The 15,233-nt window shown below is 37.3% G+C and overlaps 80 non-coding genes across 80 annotated transcripts; all 80 read left to right on the top strand.

The window, feature by feature from the left end:
* Positions 1-43: 43 nt before the first annotated feature.
* Trnal-uaa (transfer RNA leucine (anticodon UAA)) lies at positions 44-126 on the top strand. The gene has a single exon. It is a non-coding gene; the product is annotated as a tRNA-Leu (tRNA).
* Positions 127-216: 90 nt separating this feature from the next.
* On the top strand, positions 217-299 carry Trnal-uaa (transfer RNA leucine (anticodon UAA)). Its single transcript has one exon. It is a non-coding gene; the product is annotated as a tRNA-Leu (tRNA).
* Positions 300-389: 90 nt separating this feature from the next.
* Trnal-uaa (transfer RNA leucine (anticodon UAA)) lies at positions 390-472 on the top strand. Its single transcript has one exon. It is a non-coding gene; the product is annotated as a tRNA-Leu (tRNA).
* Positions 473-562: 90 nt separating this feature from the next.
* Trnal-uaa (transfer RNA leucine (anticodon UAA)) lies at positions 563-645 on the top strand. The gene has a single exon. It is a non-coding gene; the product is annotated as a tRNA-Leu (tRNA).
* A 90-nt stretch (positions 646-735) lies between these two features.
* On the top strand, positions 736-818 carry Trnal-uaa (transfer RNA leucine (anticodon UAA)). The gene has a single exon. It is a non-coding gene; the product is annotated as a tRNA-Leu (tRNA).
* Positions 819-908: 90 nt separating this feature from the next.
* Trnal-uaa (transfer RNA leucine (anticodon UAA)) lies at positions 909-991 on the top strand. Its single transcript has one exon. It is a non-coding gene; the product is annotated as a tRNA-Leu (tRNA).
* Positions 992-1,252: 261 nt separating this feature from the next.
* On the top strand, positions 1,253-1,335 carry Trnal-uaa (transfer RNA leucine (anticodon UAA)). Its single transcript has one exon. It is a non-coding gene; the product is annotated as a tRNA-Leu (tRNA).
* Positions 1,336-1,425: 90 nt separating this feature from the next.
* Positions 1,426-1,508, top strand: Trnal-uaa (transfer RNA leucine (anticodon UAA)). The gene has a single exon. It is a non-coding gene; the product is annotated as a tRNA-Leu (tRNA).
* A 90-nt stretch (positions 1,509-1,598) lies between these two features.
* Positions 1,599-1,681, top strand: Trnal-uaa (transfer RNA leucine (anticodon UAA)). The gene has a single exon. It is a non-coding gene; the product is annotated as a tRNA-Leu (tRNA).
* A 90-nt stretch (positions 1,682-1,771) lies between these two features.
* Trnal-uaa (transfer RNA leucine (anticodon UAA)) lies at positions 1,772-1,854 on the top strand. Its single transcript has one exon. It is a non-coding gene; the product is annotated as a tRNA-Leu (tRNA).
* A 90-nt stretch (positions 1,855-1,944) lies between these two features.
* On the top strand, positions 1,945-2,027 carry Trnav-uac (transfer RNA valine (anticodon UAC)). The gene has a single exon. It is a non-coding gene; the product is annotated as a tRNA-Val (tRNA).
* An 89-nt stretch (positions 2,028-2,116) lies between these two features.
* Positions 2,117-2,199, top strand: Trnal-uaa (transfer RNA leucine (anticodon UAA)). The gene has a single exon. It is a non-coding gene; the product is annotated as a tRNA-Leu (tRNA).
* A 90-nt stretch (positions 2,200-2,289) lies between these two features.
* Trnal-uaa (transfer RNA leucine (anticodon UAA)) lies at positions 2,290-2,372 on the top strand. Its single transcript has one exon. It is a non-coding gene; the product is annotated as a tRNA-Leu (tRNA).
* A 90-nt stretch (positions 2,373-2,462) lies between these two features.
* Positions 2,463-2,545, top strand: Trnal-uaa (transfer RNA leucine (anticodon UAA)). The gene has a single exon. It is a non-coding gene; the product is annotated as a tRNA-Leu (tRNA).
* A 261-nt stretch (positions 2,546-2,806) lies between these two features.
* On the top strand, positions 2,807-2,889 carry Trnal-uaa (transfer RNA leucine (anticodon UAA)). Its single transcript has one exon. It is a non-coding gene; the product is annotated as a tRNA-Leu (tRNA).
* A 90-nt stretch (positions 2,890-2,979) lies between these two features.
* On the top strand, positions 2,980-3,062 carry Trnal-uaa (transfer RNA leucine (anticodon UAA)). The gene has a single exon. It is a non-coding gene; the product is annotated as a tRNA-Leu (tRNA).
* A 90-nt stretch (positions 3,063-3,152) lies between these two features.
* On the top strand, positions 3,153-3,235 carry Trnal-uaa (transfer RNA leucine (anticodon UAA)). Its single transcript has one exon. It is a non-coding gene; the product is annotated as a tRNA-Leu (tRNA).
* A 90-nt stretch (positions 3,236-3,325) lies between these two features.
* On the top strand, positions 3,326-3,408 carry Trnal-uaa (transfer RNA leucine (anticodon UAA)). The gene has a single exon. It is a non-coding gene; the product is annotated as a tRNA-Leu (tRNA).
* A 90-nt stretch (positions 3,409-3,498) lies between these two features.
* Positions 3,499-3,581, top strand: Trnal-uaa (transfer RNA leucine (anticodon UAA)). Its single transcript has one exon. It is a non-coding gene; the product is annotated as a tRNA-Leu (tRNA).
* Positions 3,582-3,670: 89 nt separating this feature from the next.
* Positions 3,671-3,753, top strand: Trnal-uaa (transfer RNA leucine (anticodon UAA)). The gene has a single exon. It is a non-coding gene; the product is annotated as a tRNA-Leu (tRNA).
* Positions 3,754-3,843: 90 nt separating this feature from the next.
* On the top strand, positions 3,844-3,926 carry Trnal-uaa (transfer RNA leucine (anticodon UAA)). The gene has a single exon. It is a non-coding gene; the product is annotated as a tRNA-Leu (tRNA).
* Positions 3,927-4,016: 90 nt separating this feature from the next.
* Trnal-uaa (transfer RNA leucine (anticodon UAA)) lies at positions 4,017-4,099 on the top strand. Its single transcript has one exon. It is a non-coding gene; the product is annotated as a tRNA-Leu (tRNA).
* Positions 4,100-4,189: 90 nt separating this feature from the next.
* Trnal-uaa (transfer RNA leucine (anticodon UAA)) lies at positions 4,190-4,272 on the top strand. Its single transcript has one exon. It is a non-coding gene; the product is annotated as a tRNA-Leu (tRNA).
* Positions 4,273-4,362: 90 nt separating this feature from the next.
* Trnal-uaa (transfer RNA leucine (anticodon UAA)) lies at positions 4,363-4,445 on the top strand. The gene has a single exon. It is a non-coding gene; the product is annotated as a tRNA-Leu (tRNA).
* An 89-nt stretch (positions 4,446-4,534) lies between these two features.
* On the top strand, positions 4,535-4,617 carry Trnal-uaa (transfer RNA leucine (anticodon UAA)). Its single transcript has one exon. It is a non-coding gene; the product is annotated as a tRNA-Leu (tRNA).
* A 90-nt stretch (positions 4,618-4,707) lies between these two features.
* Positions 4,708-4,790, top strand: Trnal-uaa (transfer RNA leucine (anticodon UAA)). The gene has a single exon. It is a non-coding gene; the product is annotated as a tRNA-Leu (tRNA).
* A 90-nt stretch (positions 4,791-4,880) lies between these two features.
* Trnal-uaa (transfer RNA leucine (anticodon UAA)) lies at positions 4,881-4,963 on the top strand. Its single transcript has one exon. It is a non-coding gene; the product is annotated as a tRNA-Leu (tRNA).
* Positions 4,964-5,224: 261 nt separating this feature from the next.
* Trnal-uaa (transfer RNA leucine (anticodon UAA)) lies at positions 5,225-5,307 on the top strand. Its single transcript has one exon. It is a non-coding gene; the product is annotated as a tRNA-Leu (tRNA).
* A 90-nt stretch (positions 5,308-5,397) lies between these two features.
* On the top strand, positions 5,398-5,480 carry Trnal-uaa (transfer RNA leucine (anticodon UAA)). Its single transcript has one exon. It is a non-coding gene; the product is annotated as a tRNA-Leu (tRNA).
* Positions 5,481-5,570: 90 nt separating this feature from the next.
* On the top strand, positions 5,571-5,653 carry Trnal-uaa (transfer RNA leucine (anticodon UAA)). Its single transcript has one exon. It is a non-coding gene; the product is annotated as a tRNA-Leu (tRNA).
* A 90-nt stretch (positions 5,654-5,743) lies between these two features.
* Trnal-uaa (transfer RNA leucine (anticodon UAA)) lies at positions 5,744-5,826 on the top strand. Its single transcript has one exon. It is a non-coding gene; the product is annotated as a tRNA-Leu (tRNA).
* Positions 5,827-5,916: 90 nt separating this feature from the next.
* On the top strand, positions 5,917-5,999 carry Trnal-uaa (transfer RNA leucine (anticodon UAA)). Its single transcript has one exon. It is a non-coding gene; the product is annotated as a tRNA-Leu (tRNA).
* An 89-nt stretch (positions 6,000-6,088) lies between these two features.
* Positions 6,089-6,171, top strand: Trnal-uaa (transfer RNA leucine (anticodon UAA)). The gene has a single exon. It is a non-coding gene; the product is annotated as a tRNA-Leu (tRNA).
* A 90-nt stretch (positions 6,172-6,261) lies between these two features.
* On the top strand, positions 6,262-6,344 carry Trnal-uaa (transfer RNA leucine (anticodon UAA)). The gene has a single exon. It is a non-coding gene; the product is annotated as a tRNA-Leu (tRNA).
* Positions 6,345-6,434: 90 nt separating this feature from the next.
* Positions 6,435-6,517, top strand: Trnal-uaa (transfer RNA leucine (anticodon UAA)). The gene has a single exon. It is a non-coding gene; the product is annotated as a tRNA-Leu (tRNA).
* A 90-nt stretch (positions 6,518-6,607) lies between these two features.
* Trnal-uaa (transfer RNA leucine (anticodon UAA)) lies at positions 6,608-6,690 on the top strand. The gene has a single exon. It is a non-coding gene; the product is annotated as a tRNA-Leu (tRNA).
* A 90-nt stretch (positions 6,691-6,780) lies between these two features.
* Trnal-uaa (transfer RNA leucine (anticodon UAA)) lies at positions 6,781-6,863 on the top strand. The gene has a single exon. It is a non-coding gene; the product is annotated as a tRNA-Leu (tRNA).
* An 89-nt stretch (positions 6,864-6,952) lies between these two features.
* Trnal-uaa (transfer RNA leucine (anticodon UAA)) lies at positions 6,953-7,035 on the top strand. The gene has a single exon. It is a non-coding gene; the product is annotated as a tRNA-Leu (tRNA).
* A 90-nt stretch (positions 7,036-7,125) lies between these two features.
* On the top strand, positions 7,126-7,208 carry Trnal-uaa (transfer RNA leucine (anticodon UAA)). The gene has a single exon. It is a non-coding gene; the product is annotated as a tRNA-Leu (tRNA).
* Positions 7,209-7,298: 90 nt separating this feature from the next.
* On the top strand, positions 7,299-7,381 carry Trnal-uaa (transfer RNA leucine (anticodon UAA)). Its single transcript has one exon. It is a non-coding gene; the product is annotated as a tRNA-Leu (tRNA).
* Positions 7,382-7,471: 90 nt separating this feature from the next.
* On the top strand, positions 7,472-7,554 carry Trnal-uaa (transfer RNA leucine (anticodon UAA)). Its single transcript has one exon. It is a non-coding gene; the product is annotated as a tRNA-Leu (tRNA).
* An 89-nt stretch (positions 7,555-7,643) lies between these two features.
* Trnal-uaa (transfer RNA leucine (anticodon UAA)) lies at positions 7,644-7,726 on the top strand. Its single transcript has one exon. It is a non-coding gene; the product is annotated as a tRNA-Leu (tRNA).
* A 90-nt stretch (positions 7,727-7,816) lies between these two features.
* Trnal-uaa (transfer RNA leucine (anticodon UAA)) lies at positions 7,817-7,899 on the top strand. The gene has a single exon. It is a non-coding gene; the product is annotated as a tRNA-Leu (tRNA).
* A 90-nt stretch (positions 7,900-7,989) lies between these two features.
* Positions 7,990-8,072, top strand: Trnal-uaa (transfer RNA leucine (anticodon UAA)). The gene has a single exon. It is a non-coding gene; the product is annotated as a tRNA-Leu (tRNA).
* A 90-nt stretch (positions 8,073-8,162) lies between these two features.
* On the top strand, positions 8,163-8,245 carry Trnal-uaa (transfer RNA leucine (anticodon UAA)). The gene has a single exon. It is a non-coding gene; the product is annotated as a tRNA-Leu (tRNA).
* Positions 8,246-8,335: 90 nt separating this feature from the next.
* Positions 8,336-8,418, top strand: Trnal-uaa (transfer RNA leucine (anticodon UAA)). Its single transcript has one exon. It is a non-coding gene; the product is annotated as a tRNA-Leu (tRNA).
* An 89-nt stretch (positions 8,419-8,507) lies between these two features.
* Positions 8,508-8,590, top strand: Trnal-uaa (transfer RNA leucine (anticodon UAA)). The gene has a single exon. It is a non-coding gene; the product is annotated as a tRNA-Leu (tRNA).
* A 90-nt stretch (positions 8,591-8,680) lies between these two features.
* Trnal-uaa (transfer RNA leucine (anticodon UAA)) lies at positions 8,681-8,763 on the top strand. The gene has a single exon. It is a non-coding gene; the product is annotated as a tRNA-Leu (tRNA).
* Positions 8,764-8,852: 89 nt separating this feature from the next.
* On the top strand, positions 8,853-8,935 carry Trnal-uaa (transfer RNA leucine (anticodon UAA)). The gene has a single exon. It is a non-coding gene; the product is annotated as a tRNA-Leu (tRNA).
* A 90-nt stretch (positions 8,936-9,025) lies between these two features.
* Trnal-uaa (transfer RNA leucine (anticodon UAA)) lies at positions 9,026-9,108 on the top strand. Its single transcript has one exon. It is a non-coding gene; the product is annotated as a tRNA-Leu (tRNA).
* Positions 9,109-9,370: 262 nt separating this feature from the next.
* Trnal-uaa (transfer RNA leucine (anticodon UAA)) lies at positions 9,371-9,453 on the top strand. Its single transcript has one exon. It is a non-coding gene; the product is annotated as a tRNA-Leu (tRNA).
* A 263-nt stretch (positions 9,454-9,716) lies between these two features.
* On the top strand, positions 9,717-9,799 carry Trnal-uaa (transfer RNA leucine (anticodon UAA)). Its single transcript has one exon. It is a non-coding gene; the product is annotated as a tRNA-Leu (tRNA).
* A 90-nt stretch (positions 9,800-9,889) lies between these two features.
* Trnal-uaa (transfer RNA leucine (anticodon UAA)) lies at positions 9,890-9,972 on the top strand. Its single transcript has one exon. It is a non-coding gene; the product is annotated as a tRNA-Leu (tRNA).
* Positions 9,973-10,061: 89 nt separating this feature from the next.
* On the top strand, positions 10,062-10,144 carry Trnal-uaa (transfer RNA leucine (anticodon UAA)). The gene has a single exon. It is a non-coding gene; the product is annotated as a tRNA-Leu (tRNA).
* A 435-nt stretch (positions 10,145-10,579) lies between these two features.
* On the top strand, positions 10,580-10,662 carry Trnal-uaa (transfer RNA leucine (anticodon UAA)). The gene has a single exon. It is a non-coding gene; the product is annotated as a tRNA-Leu (tRNA).
* A 90-nt stretch (positions 10,663-10,752) lies between these two features.
* Positions 10,753-10,835, top strand: Trnal-uaa (transfer RNA leucine (anticodon UAA)). Its single transcript has one exon. It is a non-coding gene; the product is annotated as a tRNA-Leu (tRNA).
* Positions 10,836-10,925: 90 nt separating this feature from the next.
* Trnal-uaa (transfer RNA leucine (anticodon UAA)) lies at positions 10,926-11,008 on the top strand. The gene has a single exon. It is a non-coding gene; the product is annotated as a tRNA-Leu (tRNA).
* Positions 11,009-11,097: 89 nt separating this feature from the next.
* Trnal-uaa (transfer RNA leucine (anticodon UAA)) lies at positions 11,098-11,179 on the top strand. The gene has a single exon. It is a non-coding gene; the product is annotated as a tRNA-Leu (tRNA).
* A 90-nt stretch (positions 11,180-11,269) lies between these two features.
* Trnal-uaa (transfer RNA leucine (anticodon UAA)) lies at positions 11,270-11,352 on the top strand. Its single transcript has one exon. It is a non-coding gene; the product is annotated as a tRNA-Leu (tRNA).
* Positions 11,353-11,441: 89 nt separating this feature from the next.
* On the top strand, positions 11,442-11,524 carry Trnal-uaa (transfer RNA leucine (anticodon UAA)). The gene has a single exon. It is a non-coding gene; the product is annotated as a tRNA-Leu (tRNA).
* An 89-nt stretch (positions 11,525-11,613) lies between these two features.
* Trnal-uaa (transfer RNA leucine (anticodon UAA)) lies at positions 11,614-11,696 on the top strand. The gene has a single exon. It is a non-coding gene; the product is annotated as a tRNA-Leu (tRNA).
* Positions 11,697-11,786: 90 nt separating this feature from the next.
* Trnal-uaa (transfer RNA leucine (anticodon UAA)) lies at positions 11,787-11,869 on the top strand. The gene has a single exon. It is a non-coding gene; the product is annotated as a tRNA-Leu (tRNA).
* An 89-nt stretch (positions 11,870-11,958) lies between these two features.
* On the top strand, positions 11,959-12,041 carry Trnal-uaa (transfer RNA leucine (anticodon UAA)). Its single transcript has one exon. It is a non-coding gene; the product is annotated as a tRNA-Leu (tRNA).
* Positions 12,042-12,131: 90 nt separating this feature from the next.
* Trnal-uaa (transfer RNA leucine (anticodon UAA)) lies at positions 12,132-12,214 on the top strand. Its single transcript has one exon. It is a non-coding gene; the product is annotated as a tRNA-Leu (tRNA).
* Positions 12,215-12,304: 90 nt separating this feature from the next.
* On the top strand, positions 12,305-12,387 carry Trnal-uaa (transfer RNA leucine (anticodon UAA)). The gene has a single exon. It is a non-coding gene; the product is annotated as a tRNA-Leu (tRNA).
* An 89-nt stretch (positions 12,388-12,476) lies between these two features.
* Trnal-uaa (transfer RNA leucine (anticodon UAA)) lies at positions 12,477-12,559 on the top strand. Its single transcript has one exon. It is a non-coding gene; the product is annotated as a tRNA-Leu (tRNA).
* A 90-nt stretch (positions 12,560-12,649) lies between these two features.
* On the top strand, positions 12,650-12,732 carry Trnal-uaa (transfer RNA leucine (anticodon UAA)). Its single transcript has one exon. It is a non-coding gene; the product is annotated as a tRNA-Leu (tRNA).
* Positions 12,733-12,822: 90 nt separating this feature from the next.
* Trnal-uaa (transfer RNA leucine (anticodon UAA)) lies at positions 12,823-12,905 on the top strand. The gene has a single exon. It is a non-coding gene; the product is annotated as a tRNA-Leu (tRNA).
* Positions 12,906-12,995: 90 nt separating this feature from the next.
* Positions 12,996-13,078, top strand: Trnal-uaa (transfer RNA leucine (anticodon UAA)). The gene has a single exon. It is a non-coding gene; the product is annotated as a tRNA-Leu (tRNA).
* A 90-nt stretch (positions 13,079-13,168) lies between these two features.
* Positions 13,169-13,251, top strand: Trnal-uaa (transfer RNA leucine (anticodon UAA)). Its single transcript has one exon. It is a non-coding gene; the product is annotated as a tRNA-Leu (tRNA).
* An 89-nt stretch (positions 13,252-13,340) lies between these two features.
* Positions 13,341-13,423, top strand: Trnal-uaa (transfer RNA leucine (anticodon UAA)). Its single transcript has one exon. It is a non-coding gene; the product is annotated as a tRNA-Leu (tRNA).
* A 90-nt stretch (positions 13,424-13,513) lies between these two features.
* Positions 13,514-13,596, top strand: Trnal-uaa (transfer RNA leucine (anticodon UAA)). The gene has a single exon. It is a non-coding gene; the product is annotated as a tRNA-Leu (tRNA).
* A 90-nt stretch (positions 13,597-13,686) lies between these two features.
* On the top strand, positions 13,687-13,768 carry Trnal-uaa (transfer RNA leucine (anticodon UAA)). Its single transcript has one exon. It is a non-coding gene; the product is annotated as a tRNA-Leu (tRNA).
* A 261-nt stretch (positions 13,769-14,029) lies between these two features.
* On the top strand, positions 14,030-14,112 carry Trnal-uaa (transfer RNA leucine (anticodon UAA)). The gene has a single exon. It is a non-coding gene; the product is annotated as a tRNA-Leu (tRNA).
* A 90-nt stretch (positions 14,113-14,202) lies between these two features.
* Trnal-uaa (transfer RNA leucine (anticodon UAA)) lies at positions 14,203-14,285 on the top strand. The gene has a single exon. It is a non-coding gene; the product is annotated as a tRNA-Leu (tRNA).
* A 90-nt stretch (positions 14,286-14,375) lies between these two features.
* On the top strand, positions 14,376-14,458 carry Trnal-uaa (transfer RNA leucine (anticodon UAA)). The gene has a single exon. It is a non-coding gene; the product is annotated as a tRNA-Leu (tRNA).
* Positions 14,459-14,547: 89 nt separating this feature from the next.
* On the top strand, positions 14,548-14,630 carry Trnal-uaa (transfer RNA leucine (anticodon UAA)). Its single transcript has one exon. It is a non-coding gene; the product is annotated as a tRNA-Leu (tRNA).
* Positions 14,631-14,720: 90 nt separating this feature from the next.
* Trnal-uaa (transfer RNA leucine (anticodon UAA)) lies at positions 14,721-14,803 on the top strand. Its single transcript has one exon. It is a non-coding gene; the product is annotated as a tRNA-Leu (tRNA).
* Positions 14,804-14,893: 90 nt separating this feature from the next.
* Positions 14,894-14,976, top strand: Trnal-uaa (transfer RNA leucine (anticodon UAA)). The gene has a single exon. It is a non-coding gene; the product is annotated as a tRNA-Leu (tRNA).
* A 90-nt stretch (positions 14,977-15,066) lies between these two features.
* On the top strand, positions 15,067-15,149 carry Trnal-uaa (transfer RNA leucine (anticodon UAA)). The gene has a single exon. It is a non-coding gene; the product is annotated as a tRNA-Leu (tRNA).
* Positions 15,150-15,233: the final 84 nt, after the last annotated feature.

Genomic DNA, 15,233 nt, shown 5'->3' with positions numbered 1-15,233 from the left:
TTAAGTAAAAAATTAAAAGAGTTATGTTCACTAGGATGTAGACAGCGCGATGGCCGAGTGGTTAAGGCATTGGACTTAAGTTCCAATGGACAAGTGTCCGCGTGGGTTCAAACCCCACTCGTGCTAAATACTTGTTATATTTTGACAAATTAAATATGATTAAAATTAGAAGATTAAGTAAAAAATAAAAAGAGTTATGTTCACTAGGATACAGAGAGCACGATGGCCGAGTGGTTAAGGCGTTGGACTTAAGTTCCAATGGACAAGTGTCCGCGTGGGTTCGAACCCCACTCGTGCTAAATACTTGTTATATTTTGACAAATTATATATGATACAAATTAGAAGATTAAGTAAAAAATAAAAAGAGTTATGTTCACTAGGATGTTGACAGCACGATGGCCCAGTGGTTAAGGCGTTGGACTTAAGTTCCAATGGACAAGTGTCCGTGTGGGTTCGAACCCCACTCGTGCTAAATACTTGTTATATTTTGACAAAATAAATATGATTAAAATTAGAGGATTAAGTAAAAAATAAAAAGAGTTATGTTGACTAGGATACAGAGAGCACGATGGCTGAGTGGTTAAGGCATTGGACTTAAGTTCCAATAGACAAGTGTCCGCGTGGGTTCGAACCCCACTCGTGCTAAATACTTGTTATATTTTGACAAAATAAATATGATTAAAATTAGAGGATTAAGTAAAAAATAAAAAGAGTTATGTTCACTAGGATGTAGACAGCACGATAGCCGAGTGGTTAAGGCGTTGGACTTAAGTTCCAATGGGAAAGTGTCCGCGTGGGTTCGAACCCCACTCGTGCTAAATACTTGTTATATTTTGACAAAATAAATATGATTAAAATTAGAGGATTAAGTAAAAAATAAAAAGAGTTATGTTCACTAGGATGTAGACAGCATGATGGCCGAGTGGTTAAGGCGTTGGACTTAAGTTCCAATGGACAAGTGTCCGCGTGGATTCGAACGCCACTCGTGCTAAATACTTGTTATATTTTGACAAATTATATATGATTAAAATTAGAAGATTAAGTAAAACATAAAAAGAGTTGTGTTCACACGGATGTAGACAACACGATGGCCGAGTGGTTAAGGCGCTGGACTTAAGTTCCAATGAAAAACTGTCCGCGTGTGTTCGAACCCCACTCGTGCTAAATACTTGTTATATTTTGACAAAATAAATATGATTAAATAAAGGATTAAGTAAAAAATAAAAAGAGGTATGTTCAGACGGATGTAGACAGCACGATGGCCGAGTGGTTAAGGCGTTGGACTTAAGTTCCAATGGGCAAGTGTCCGCGTGGGGTCGAACCCCACTCGTGCTAAATACTTGTTATATTTTGACAAAATAAATATGATCAAAATAAGAGGATTAAGTAAAAAATTAAAAGAGTTATGTTCACTAGGATGTAGACAGCGCGATGGCCGAGTGGTTAAGGCATTGGACTTAAGTTCCAATGGACAAGTGTCCGCGTGGGTTCGAACCCCACTCGTGCTAAATACTTGTTATATTTTGAAAAATTAAATATGATTAAAATTAGAAGATTAAGTAAAAAATAAAAAGAGTTATGTTCACTAGGATACAGAGAGCACGATGGCTAAGTGGTTAAGGCATTGGACTTAAGTTCCAATAGACAAGTGTCCGCGTGGGTTCGAACCCCACTCGTACTAAATACTTGTTATATTTTGACAAAATAAATATGATTAAAATTAGAGGATTAAGTAAAAAATAAAAAGAGTTATGTTCACTAGGATGTAGACAGCACGATGGCCGAGTGGTTAAGGCGTTGGACTTAAGTTCCAATGGACAAGTGTCCGCGTGGGTTCGAACCCCACTCGTGCTAAATACTTGTTATATTTTGACAAATTATATATGATTAAAATTAGAAGATTAAGTAAAAAATAAAAAGAGTTATGTACACTAGGATGTTGACAGCACGATGGCCGAGTGGTAAAGGCGTTGGACTTACGTTCCAATGGACAAGTGTCCGCGTTGGTTCGAACCCCACTCGTGCTAAATACTTGTTATATTTTGACAAATTATATATGACTAAAATTAGAAGATTAAGCAAATACAAAAAGAATTATGTTCACTAGAGTACTGAGAGCACGATGGCCGAGTGGTTAAGGCGTTTGACTTAAGTTCCAATGGACAAGTGTCCGCGTGGGTTCGAACCCCACTCGTGCTAAATACTTGTTATATTTTGACAAAATAAATATGATTAAAATTAGAGGATTAAGTAAAAAATAAAAAGAGTTATGTTCACTAGGATGTAGACAGCACGATAGCCGAGTGGTTAAGGCGTTGGACTTAAGTTCCAATGGGCAAGTGTCCGCGTGGGTTCGAACCCCACTCGTGCTAAATACTTGTTATATTTTGACAAAATAAATATGATTAAAATTAGAGGATTAAGTAAAAAATAAAAAGAGTTATGTTCACTAGGATGTAGACAGCATGATGGCCGAGTGGTTAAGGCGTTGGACTTAAGTTCCAATGGACAAGTGTCCGCGTGGATTCGAACGCCACTCGTGCTAAATACTTGTTATATTTTGACAAATTATATATGATTAAAATTAGAAGATTAAGTAAAACATAAAAAGAGTTGTGTTCACACGGATGTAGACAACACGATGGCCGAGTGGTTAAGGCGCTGGACTTAAGTTCCAATGAAAAACTGTCCGCGTGTGTTCGAACCCCACTCGTGCTAAATACTTGTTATATTTTGACAAAATAAATATGATTAAATAAAGGATTAAGTAAAAAATAAAAAGAGGTATGTTCAGACGGATGTAGACAGCACGATGGCCGAGTGGTTAAGGCGTTGGACTTAAGTTCCAATGGGCAAGTGTCCGCGTGGGTTCGAACCCCACTCGTGCTAAATACTTGTTATATTTTGACAAAATAAATATGATCAAAATAAGAGGATTAAGTAAAAAATTAAAAGAGTTATGTTAACTAGGATGTAGACAGCGCGATGGCCGAGTGGTTAAGGCATTGGACTTAAGTTCCAATGGACAAGTGTCCGCGTGGGTTCGAACCCCACTCGTGCTAAATACTTGTTATATTTTGAAAAATTAAATATGATTAAAATTAGAAGATTAAGTAAAAAATAAAAAGAGTTATGTTCACTAGGATACAGAGAGCACGATGGCTAAGTGGTTAAGGCATTGGACTTAAGTTCCAATAGACGAGTGTCCGCGTGGGTTCGAACCCCACTCGTACTAAATACTTGTTATATTTTGACAAAATAAATATGATTAAAATTAGAGGATTAAGTAAAAAATAAAAAGAGTTATGTTCACTAGGATGTAGACAGCACGATGGCCGAGTGGTTAAGGCGTTGGACTTAAGTTCCAATGGACAAGTGTCCGCGTGGGTTCGAACCCCACTCGTGCTAAATACTTGTTATATTTTGACAAATTATATATGATTAAAATTAGAAGATTAAGTAAAAAATAAAAAGAGTTATGTACACTAGGATGTTGACAGCACGATGGCCGAGTGGTAAAGGCGTTGGACTTAAGTTCCAATGGACAAGTGTCCGCGTTGGTTCGAACCCCACTCGTGCTAAATACTTGTTATATTTTGACAAATTATATATGATTAAAATTAGAAGATTAAGCAAATACAAAAAGAATTATGTTCACTAGAGTACTGAAAGCACGATGGCCGAGTGGTTAAGGCGTTTGACTTAAGTTCCAATGGACAAGTGTCCGCGTGGGTTCGAACCCCACTCGTGCTAAATACTTGTTATATTTTGACAAAATAAATATGATTAAAATTAGAGGATTAAGTAAAAAATTAAAAGAGTTATGTTCACTAGGATGTAGACAGCGCGATGGCCGAGTGGTTAAGGCATTGGACTTAAGTTCCAATGGACAAGTGTCCGCGTGGGTTCGAACCCCACTCGTGCTAAATACTTGTTATATTTTGAAAAATTAAATATGATTAAAATTAGAAGATTAAGTAAAAAATAAAAAGAGTTATGTTCACTAGGATACAGAGAGCACGATGGCTAAGTGGTTAAGGCATTGGACTTAAGTTCCAATAGACAAGTGTCCGCGTGGGTTCGAACCCCACTCGTACTAAATACTTGTTATATTTTGACAAAATAAATATGATTAAAAGTAGAGGATTAAGTAAAAAATAAAAAGAGTTATGTTCACTAGGATGTAGACAGCACGATGGCCGAGTGGTTAAGGCGTTGGACTTAAGTTCCAATGGACAAGTGTCCGCGTGGGTTCGAACCCCACTCGTGCTAAATACTTGTTATATTTTGACAAATTATATATGATTAAAATTAGAAGATTAAGTAAAAAATAAAAAGAGTTATGTACACTAGGATGTTGACAGCACGATGGCCGAGTGGTAAAGGCGTTGGACTTAAGTTCCAATGGACAAGTGTCCGCGTTGGTTCGAACCCCACTCGTGCTAAATACTTGTTATATTTTGACAAATTATATATGACTAAAATTAGAAGATTAAGCAAATACAAAAAGAATTATGTTCACTAGAGTACTGAGAGCACGATGGCCGAGTGGTTAAGGCGTTTGACTTAAGTTCCAATGGACAAGTGTCCGCGTGGGTTCGAACCCCACTCGTGCTAAATACTTGTTATATTTTGACAAAATAAATATGATTAAAATTAGAGGATTAAGTAAAAAATAAAAAGAGTTATGTTCACTAGGATGTAGACAGCACGATAGCCGAGTGGTTAAGGCGTTGGACTTAAGTTCCAATGGGCAAGTGTCCGCGTGGGTTCGAACCCCACTCGTGCTAAATACTTGTTATATTTTGACAAAATAAATATGATTAAAATTAGAGGATTAAGTAAAAAATAAAAAGAGTTATGTTCACTAGGATGTAGACAGCATGATGGCCGAGTGGTTAAGGCGTTGGACTTAAGTTCCAATGGACAAGTGTCCGCGTGGATTCGAACGCCACTCGTGCTAAATACTTGTTATATTTTGACAAATTATATATGATTAAAATTAGAAGATTAAGTAAAACATAAAAAGAGTTGTGTTCACACGGATGTAGACAACACGATGGCCGAGTGGTTAAGGCGCTGGACTTAAGTTCCAATGAAAAACTGTCCGCGTGTGTTCGAACCCCACTCGTGCTAAATACTTGTTATATTTTGACAAAATAAATATGATTAAATAAAGGATTAAGTAAAAAATAAAAAGAGGTATGTTCAGACGGATGTAGACAGCACGATGGCCGAGTGGTTAAGGCGTTGGACTTAAGTTCCAATGGGCAAGTGTCCGCGTGGGTTCGAACCCCACTCGTGCTAAATACTTGTTATATTTTGACAAAATAAATATGATCAAAATAAGAGGATTAAGTAAAAAATTAAAAGAGTTATGTTAACTAGGATGTAGACAGCGCGATGGCCGAGTTGTTAAGGCATTGGACTTAAGTTCCAATGGACAAGTGTCCGCGTGGGTTCGAACCCCACTCGTGCTAAATACTTGTTATATTTTGAAAAATTAAATATGATTAAAATTAGAAGATTAAGTAAAAAATAAAAAGAGTTATGTTCACTAGGATACAGAGAGCACGATGGCTAAGTGGTTAAGGCATTGGACTTAAGTTCCAATAGACGAGTGTCCGCGTGGGTTCGAACCCCACTCGTACTAAATACTTGTTATATTTTGACAAAATAAATATGATTAAAATTAGAGGATTAAGTAAAAAATAAAAAGAGTTATGTTCACTAGGATGTAGACAGCACGATGGCCGAGTGGTTAAGGCGTTGGACTTAAGTTCCAATGGACAAGTGTCCGCGTGGGTTCGAACCCCACTCGTGCTAAATACTTGTTATATTTTGACAAATTATATATGATTAAAATTAGAAGATTAAGTAAAAAATAAAAAGAGTTATGTACACTAGGATGTTGACAGCACGATGGCCGAGTGGTAAAGGCGTTGGACTTAAGTTCCAATGGACAAGTGTCCGCGTTGGTTCGAACCCCACTCGTGCTAAATACTTGTTATATTTTGACAAATTATATATGATTAAAATTAGAAGATTAAGCAAATACAAAAAGAATTATGTTCACTAGAGTACTGAAAGCACGATGGCCGAGTGGTTAAGGCGTTTGACTTAAGTTCCAATGGACAAGTGTCCGCGTGGGTTCGAACCCCACTCGTGCTAAATACTTGTTATATTTTGACAAAATAAATATGATTAAAATTAGAGGATTAAGTAAAAAATAAAAAGAGTTATGTTCACACGGATGTAGACAGCACGATGGCCGAGTGGTTAAGGCGTTGGACTTAAGTTCCAATGGACAAGTGTCCGCGTGGGTTCGAACCCCACTCGTGCTACATACTTGTTATATTTTGACAAATTAAATATGACTAAAATTAGAAGATTAAGTAAAAAAAAAAAAGAGTTATGTTCACTAGGATGTAGACAGCGCGATGGCCGAGTGGTTAAGGCGTTGGACTTAAGTTCCAATGGACAAGTGTCCGCGTGGGTTCGAACCCCACTCGTGCTAAATACTTGTTATATTTTGATAAATTAAATATGATTAAAATTAGAAGATTAAGTAAAAAATAAAAAGAGGTATGTTCACTAGGATACAGAGAGCACGATGGCTGAGTGGTTAAGGCATCGGACTTAAGTTCCAATGGACAAGTGTCCGCGTGGGTTCGCACCCCACTCGTGCTAAATACTTGTTATATTTTGACAAACTAAATATGATTAAAATTAGAGGATTAAGTAAAAAATAAAAAGAGTTATTTTCACACGGATGTAGACAGCACGATGGCCGAGTGGTTAAGGCGTTGGACTTAAGTTCCAATGGACAAGTGTCCGCGTGGGTTCGAACCCCACTCGTGCTAAATACTTGTTATATTTTGACAAATTATATATGACTAAAATTAGAAGATTAAGCAAATATAAAAAGAATGATGTTTACTAGAGTACGGAGAGCACGATGGCCGAGTGGTTAAGGCGTTTGACTTAAGTTCCAATGGACAAGTGTCCGCGTGGGTTCGAACCCCACTCGTGCTAAACACTAGTTATATTTTGACAAATTATATATGATTAAAAGTAGAAGATTAAGTAAAAAATAAAAAGAGTTATGTCCACTAGGCTGTTGACAGCACGATGGCCGAGTGGTTAAGGCGTTGGACTTAAGTTCCAATGGACAAGTGTCCGCGTGGGTTCGAACCCCACTCGTGCTAAATACTTGTTATATTTTGACAAATTACATATGACTAAAATTAGAAGATTAAGTAAAAAATAAAAAGAGTTATGTTCACTAGGATACAGAGAGCACGATGGCTAAGTGGTTAAGGCATTGGACTTAAGTTCCAATAGACAAGTGTCAGCGTGGGTTCGAACCCCACTCGTGCTAAATACTTGTTATATTTTGACAAAATAAATATGATTAAAATTAGAGGATTAAGTAAAAAATAAAAAGAGTTATGTTCACTAGGATGTAGACAGCACGATGGCCGAGTGGTTAAGGCGTTGGACTTAAGTTCCAATGGACAAGTGTCCGCGTTGGTTCGAACCCCACTCGTGCTAAATACTTGTTATATTTTGACAAATTATATATGACTAAAATTAGAAGATTAAGCAAATACAAAAAGAATTATGTTCACTAGAGTACTGAGAGCACGATGGCCGAGTGGTTAAGGCGTTTGACTTAAGTTCCAATGGACAAGTGTCCGCGTGGGTTCGAACCCCACTCGTGCTAAATACTTGTTATATTTTGACAAAATAAATATGATTAAAATTAGAGGATTAAGTAAAAAATAAAAAGAGTTATTTTCACACGGATGTAGACAGCACGATGGCCGAGTGGTTAAGGCGTTGGACTTAAGTTCCAATGGACAAGTGTCCGCGTGGGTTCGAACCCCACTCGTGCTAAATACTTGTTATATTTTGACAAATTAAATATGATTAAAATTAGAAGAGTAAGTAAAAAAAAAAAAGAGTTATGTTCACTAGGATGTAGACAGCGCGATGGCCGAGTGGTTAAGGCGTTGGACTTAAGTTCCAATGGACAAGTGTCCGCGTGGGTTCGAACCCCACTCGTGCTAAATACTTGTTATATTTTGACAAATTAAATATGATTAAAATTAGAAGAGTAAGTAAAAAAAAAAAAGAGTTATGTTCACTAGGATGTAGACAGCGCGATGGCCGAGTGGTTAAGGCGTTGGACTTAAGTTCCAATGGACAAGTGTCCGCGTGGGTTCGAACCCCACTCGTGCTACATACTTGTTATATTTTGACAAATTAAATATGATTAAAATTTGAAGAGTAAGTAAAAAAAAAAAAGAGTTATGTTCACTAGGATGTAGACAGCGCGATGGCCGAGTGGTTAAGGCGTTGGACTTAAGTTCCAATGGACAAGTGTCCGCATGGGTTCGAACCCCACTCGTGCTAAATACTTGTTATATTTTGACAAATTATATATGACTAAAATTAGAAGATTAAGCAAATATAAAAAAAATGATGTTTACTAGAGTACGGAGAGCACGATGGCCGAGTGGTTAAGGCGTTGGACTTAAGTTCCAAGGGACAAGTGTCCGCGTGGGTTCGAACCCCACTCGTGCTAAATACTTGTTATATTTTGACAAATTATATATGATTAAAATTAGAAGATTAAGTAAAAAATAAAAAGAGTTATGTCCACTAGGCTGTTGACAGCACGATGGCCGAGTGGTTAAGGCGTTGGACTTAAGTTCCAATGGACAAGTGTCCGCGTGGGTTCGAACCCCACTCGTGCTAAATACTTGTTATATTTTGACAAATTACATATGACTAAAATTAGAAGATTAAGCAAATATAAAAAGAATTATGTTCACTAGAGTACAGAGAGCACGATGGCCGAGTGGTTAAGGCGTTGGACTTAAGTTCCAATGGGCAAGTGTCCGCGTGGGTTCGAACCCCACTCGTGCTAAATACTTGTTATATTTTGACAAAATAAATATGATTAAAATCAGAGGATTAAGTAAAAAATAAAAAGAGTTATGTTCACTAGGATGAAGACAGCATGATGGCCGAGTTGTTAAGGCGTTGGACTTAAGTTCCAATGGACAAGTGTCCGCGTGGATTCGAACCCCACTCGTGCTAAATACTTGTTATATTTTTACAAATAATATATGATTAAAATTAGAAGATTAAGTAAAAAATAAAAAGAGTTATGTTCACACGGATGTAGACAACACGATGGCCGAGTGGTTAAGGCGGTGGACTTAAGTTCCAATGAAAAAGTGTCCGCGTGTGTTCGAACCCCACTCGTGCTAAATACTTGTTATATTTTGACAAAATAAATATGATTAAAATTAGAGGATTAAGAAAAAATAAAAAGAGGTATGTTCAGACGGATGTAGACAGCACGATGGCCGAGTGGTTAAGGCGTTGGACTTAAGTTCCAATGGACAAGTGTCCGCGTGGTTTCGAACCCCACTCGTGCTAAGTACTTGTTATATTTTGACAAATTATATATGATTAAAATTAGAGGATTAAGTAAAAAATAAAAAGAGTTATGTTCACACGGATGTAGACAGCACGATGGCCGAGTGGTTAAGGCGTTGGACTTCAGTTCCAATGGACAAGTGTCCGCGTGTGTTCGAACCCCACTCATGCTTAATATTTGTTATATTGTGACAAATTAAATATGATTAAAATTAGAAGGTTAAGTAAAGAATAAAAAGAGTTATGTTCACTAGGAAGCAGAGAGCACGATGGCCGAGTGGTTAAGGGGTTGGACTTAAGTTCCAATGGACAAGTGTCCGCGTGGGTTCGAACCCCACTCGTGCTAAATACTTGTTATATTTTGACAAATTATATATGATTAAAATTAGAAGATTAAGTAAAAAATAAAAAGAGTTATGTCACCTAGGCTGTTGACAGCACGATGGCCGAGTGGTTAAGGCGTTGGACTTAAGTTCCAATGGACAAGTGTCCGCGTGGGTTCGAACCCCACTCGTGCTAAATACTTGTTATATTTTGACAAAATAAATATGATTAAAATCAGAGGATTAAGTAAAAAAAAAAAGAGTTATGTTCACTAGGATGTAGACAGCATGATGGCCGAGTGGTTAAGGCGTTGGTCTTAAGTTCCAATGGACAAGTGTCCGCGTGGATTCGAACCCCACTCGTGCTAAATACTTGTTATATTTTGACAAATTATATATGATTAAAATTAGAAGATTAAGTAAAAAATAAAAAGAGTTGTGTTCACACGGATGTAGACAACACGATGGCCGAGTTGTTAAGGCGCTGGACTTAAGGTCCAATGGAAAAGTGTCCGCGTGTGTTCGAACCCCACTCGTGCTAAATACTTGTTATATTTTGACAAAATAAATATGATTAAAATTAGAGGATTAAGTAAAAAATAAAAAGAGGTATGTTCAGACGGATGTAGACAGCACGATGGCCGAGTGGTTAAGGTGTTGGACTTAAGTTCCAATGGGCAAGTGTCCGCGTGGGTTACACCCCACTCGTGCTAAATACTTGTTATATTTTGACAAAATAAATATGATTAAAATTAGAGGATTAAGTAAAAAATTAAAAGAGTTAAGTTGACTAGGATGTAGACAGCGCGATGGCAGAGTGGTTAAGGCGTTGGACTTAAGTTCCAATGGACAAGTGTCCGCGTGGGTTTGAACCCCACTCGTGCTAAATACTTGTTATATTTTGACAAATTAAATATGATTAAAATTAGAAGATTAAGTAAAAAATAAAAAGAGTTATGTTCACTAGGATACAGAGAGCACGACGGCTGAGTGGTTAAGGCATTGGACTTAAGTTCCAATAGACAAGTGTCCGCGTGGGTTCGAACCCCACTCGTGCTAAATACTTGTTATATTTTGACAAAATAAATATGATTAAAATTAGAGGATTAAGTAAAAAATAAAAAGAGTTATGTTCACGCGGATGTAGACAGCACGATGGCCGAGTGGTTAAGGCGTTGGACTTAAGTTCCAATGGACAAGTGTCCGCGTGGGTTCGACCCCCACTCGTGCTAAATACTTGTTATATTTTGACAAATTATATATGACTAAAATTAGAAGATTAAGCAAATATAAAAAGAATTATGTTCACTAGAGGGCAGAGAGCACGATGGACGGGTGGTTAAGGCGTTGGACTTAAGTTCCAATGGACAGTGTCCGCGTGGGTTCGAACCCCACTCGTGCTAAATACTTGTTCTATTTTGACACAATAAATATGATTAAAATTAGAGGATTAAGTAAAAAATAAAAAGAGTTATGTTCACACGGATTTAGACAGCACGATGGCCGAGTGGTTAAGGCGTTGGACTTAAGTTCCAATGGACAAGTGTCCGCGTGGGTTCGAACCCCACTCGTGCTAAATACTTGTTATATTTTGACAATTATATATGATTAAAATTAGAAGATTTAGTAAAAAATAAAAAAAGTTATGTTCACTAGGATGTTGACAGCACGATGGGCGAGTGGTTAAGGCGTTGGACTTAAGTTCCAATGGACAAGTGTCCGCGTGGGTTCGAACCCCACTCGTGCTAAATTTTTGTTATGTTTTGACAAATTATATATGACTAAAATTAGAAGATTAAGCAAATATAAAAAGAATTATGTTCACTAGAGTACAGAGAGCACGATGGGCGAGTGGTTAAGGCGTTGGACTTAAGTTCCAATGGACAAGTGTCCGCGTGGGTTCGAACCCCGCTCGTGCTAAATACTTGTTATATTTTGACAAAATAAATATGATTAAAATTAGAAGATAAAGTAAAAAATAAAAAGAGTTATGTTCACGCGGATGTAGACAGCACGATGGTCGAGTGGTTAAGGCGTTGGACTTAAGTTCCAATGGACAAGTGTCTGCGTGGGTTCGAACCCCACTCGTGCTAAATACTTGTTATATTTTGACAAATTATATATGACTAAAATAAGAAGATTAAGCAAATATAAAAAGAATTATGTTTACTATAGTACAGAGAGCACGATGGGCGAGTGGTTAAGGCGTTGGACTTAAGTTCCAATGGACAAGTGTCCGCGTGGGTTCGAACCCCACTCGTGCTAAATACTTGATATGTTTTGACAAATTATATATGATTAAAATTAGAAGATTAAGTAAAAAATAAAAAGAGTTATGTCCACTAGGATGTTGACAGCACGATGGCCGAGTGGTTAAGGCGTTGGACTTAAGTTCCAATGGACAAGTGTCCGCGTGGGTTCGAACCCCACTCGTGCTAAATACTTGTTATATTTTGACACAATAAATATGATTAAAATTAAGGGATTAAGTAAAAAATAAAAAGAGTTATGTTCACACGGATGGAGACAGCACGATGGCCGAGTGGTTAAGGCGTTGGACTTAAGTTACAATGGACAAGTGTCCGCGTGGGTTCGAACCCCACTCGTGCTAAATACTTGTTATGTTTTGACAAATTATATATGACTAAAATTAGTAGATTAAGCAAATATAAAAAGAATTATGTTCACTAGAGTACAGAGAGCACGATGGCCGAGTGGTTAAGGCGTTGGACTTAAGTTCCAATGGACAAGTGTCCGCGTGGGTTCGAACCCCGCTCGTGCTAAATACTTGTTATATTTTGACAAAATAAATATGATTAAAATTATAAGATAAAGTAAAAAATAAAAAGAGTTATGTTCACACGGATGTAGACAGCACGATGGTCGAGTGGTTAAGGCGTTGGACTTAAGTTCCAATGGACAAGTGTCCGCGTGGGTTCGAACCCCACTCGTGCTAAATACTTGTTATATTTAGACAAATTACATATGATTGAAATTAGAAGATTAAGTAAAAAATAAAAAGAGTTATGTTCACTAGGATACAGAGAGCACGATGGCCGATTGGTTAAGGCGTTGGACTTAAGTTCCAATTGAAAAGTGTCCGCGTGGGTTCGAACCCCACTCGTGCTAAATACTTGTTATATTTTGACAAAATAAATATGATTAAAATTAGAGGATTAAGTAAAAAATAAAAAGAGTTATGTTCACACGGATGTAGACAGCACGATGGCCGAGTGGTTAAGGCGTTGGACTTAAGTTCCAATGGACAAGTGTCCGCGTGGGTTCGAACCCCACTCGTGCTAAATACTTGTTATATTTTGACAAATTAAATATGATTAAAATTAGAAGATTAAGTAAAAAATAAAAAGAGTTATGTTCACTAGGATACAGAGAGCACGATGGCCGAGTGGTTAAGGCGTTGGACTTAAGTTCCAATGGACAAGTGTCCGCGTGGGTTCGAACCCCACTCGTGCTAAATACTTGTTATATTTTGACAAATTATATATGACTAAAATAAGAAGATTAAGCAAATATAAAAAGAATTATGTTTACTATAGTACAGAGAGCACGATGGCCGAGTGGTTAAGGCGTTGGACTTAAGTTCCAATGGACAAGTGTCCGCGTGGGTTCGAACCCCACTCGTGCTAAATACTTGTTATATTTTGACAAAATAAATATGATTAAAATTAGAGGATTAAGTAAAAAATAAAAAGAGTTATGTTCACACGGATGTAGACAGCACGATGGCCGAGTGGTTAAGGCGTTGGACTTAAGTTCCAATGGACAAGTGTCCGCGTGTGTTAGAACCCCACTCGTGCTAAATACTTGTTATATTTTGACAAAATAAATATGATTAAAATTAGAAGATTAAGTAAAAAATAAAAAGAGTTATGTTGACTAGGATACAGAGAGCACGATGGCCGAGTGGTTAAGGCGTTGGACTTAAGTTCCAATGGACAAGTGTCAGCGTTGGTTCGACCCCACTCGTGCTAAATACTTGTTATATTTTGACAAATTATACATGACTAAAATTAGAAGATTAAGCAAATACAAAAAGAATTATGTTCACTAGAATACAGAGAGCACGATGGACGGGTGGTTAAGGCGTTGGACTTAAGTTCCAATTGACAGTGTCCGCGTGGGTTCTAACCCCACTCGTGCTAAATACTTGTTATATTATGACACAATAAATATGATTAAAATTAGAGGATTAAGTAAAAAATAAAAAGAGTTATGTTCACACGGATGTAGACAGCAAGATGGTCGAGTGGTTAAGGCGTTGGACTTAAGTTCCAATGGACAAGTGTCCGCGTGGGTTCGAACCCCACTCGTGCTAAATACTTGTTATATTTTGACAAATTACATATGATTGAAATTAGAAGATTAAGTAAAAAATAAAAAGAGTTATGTTCACTAGGATACAGAGAGCACGATGGCCGATTGGTTAAGGCGTTGGACTTAAGTTCCAATGGACAAGTGTCCGCATGGGTTCGAACCCCACTCGTGCTAAATACTTGTTATATTTTGACAAATTAAATATGATTAAAATTAGAAGATTAAGTAAAAAATAAAAAGAGTTATGTTCACTAGGATACAGAGAGCACGATGGCCGAGTGGTTAAGGCGTTGGACTTAAGTTCCAATGGACAAGTGTCCGCGTGGGTTCGAACCCCACTCGTGCTAAATACTTGTTATATTTTGACAAATTATATATGACTAAAATAAGAAGATTAAGCAAATATAAAAAGAATTATGTTTACTATAGTACAGAGAGCACGATGGCCGAGTGGTTAAGGCGTTGGACTTAAGTTCCAATGGACAAGTGTCCGCGTGGGTTCGAACCCCACTCGTGCTAAATACTTGTTATATTTTGACAAAATAAATATGATTAAAATTAGAGGATTAAGTAAAAAATAAAAAGAGTTATGTTCACACGGATGTAGACAGCACGATGGCCGAGTGGTTAAGGCGTTGGACTTAAGTTCCAATGGACAAGTGTCCGCGTGTGTTAGAACCCCACTCGTGCTAAATACTTGTTATATTTTGACAAAATAAATATGATTAAAATTAGAGGATTAAGTAAAAAATAAAAAGAGTTATGTTCACACGGATGTAGACAGCACGATGGGCGAGTGGTTAAGGCGTTGGACTTAAGTTCCAATGGACAAGTGTCCGCGTGGGTTCGAACCCCACTCGTGCTAAATACTTGTTATATTTTGACAAATTATATATGATTAAAATTAGAAGATTAAGTAAAAAATAAAAAGAGTTATGTCCACTAGGATGTTGACAGTATGATGGCCGAGTGGTTAAGGCGTTGGACTTAAGTTCCAATGGACAAGTGTCCGCGTGGGTTCGAACCCCACTCGTGCTAAATACTTGTTATATTTTGACAAATTATATATGATTAAAATTAGAAGATTAAGTAAAAAATAAAAAGAGTTATGTTCACTAGGAT

The sequence above is a fragment of the Euprymna scolopes genome, chromosome 37 (genome assembly GCF_053919585.1).
Source record: "Euprymna scolopes isolate OS-2025 chromosome 37, ASM5391958v1, whole genome shotgun sequence".
NCBI classification, from domain to species: Eukaryota; Metazoa; Mollusca; class Cephalopoda; order Sepiida; family Sepiolidae; genus Euprymna; species Euprymna scolopes.
This window is presented reverse-complemented; position numbering and strand designations above follow the sequence as displayed.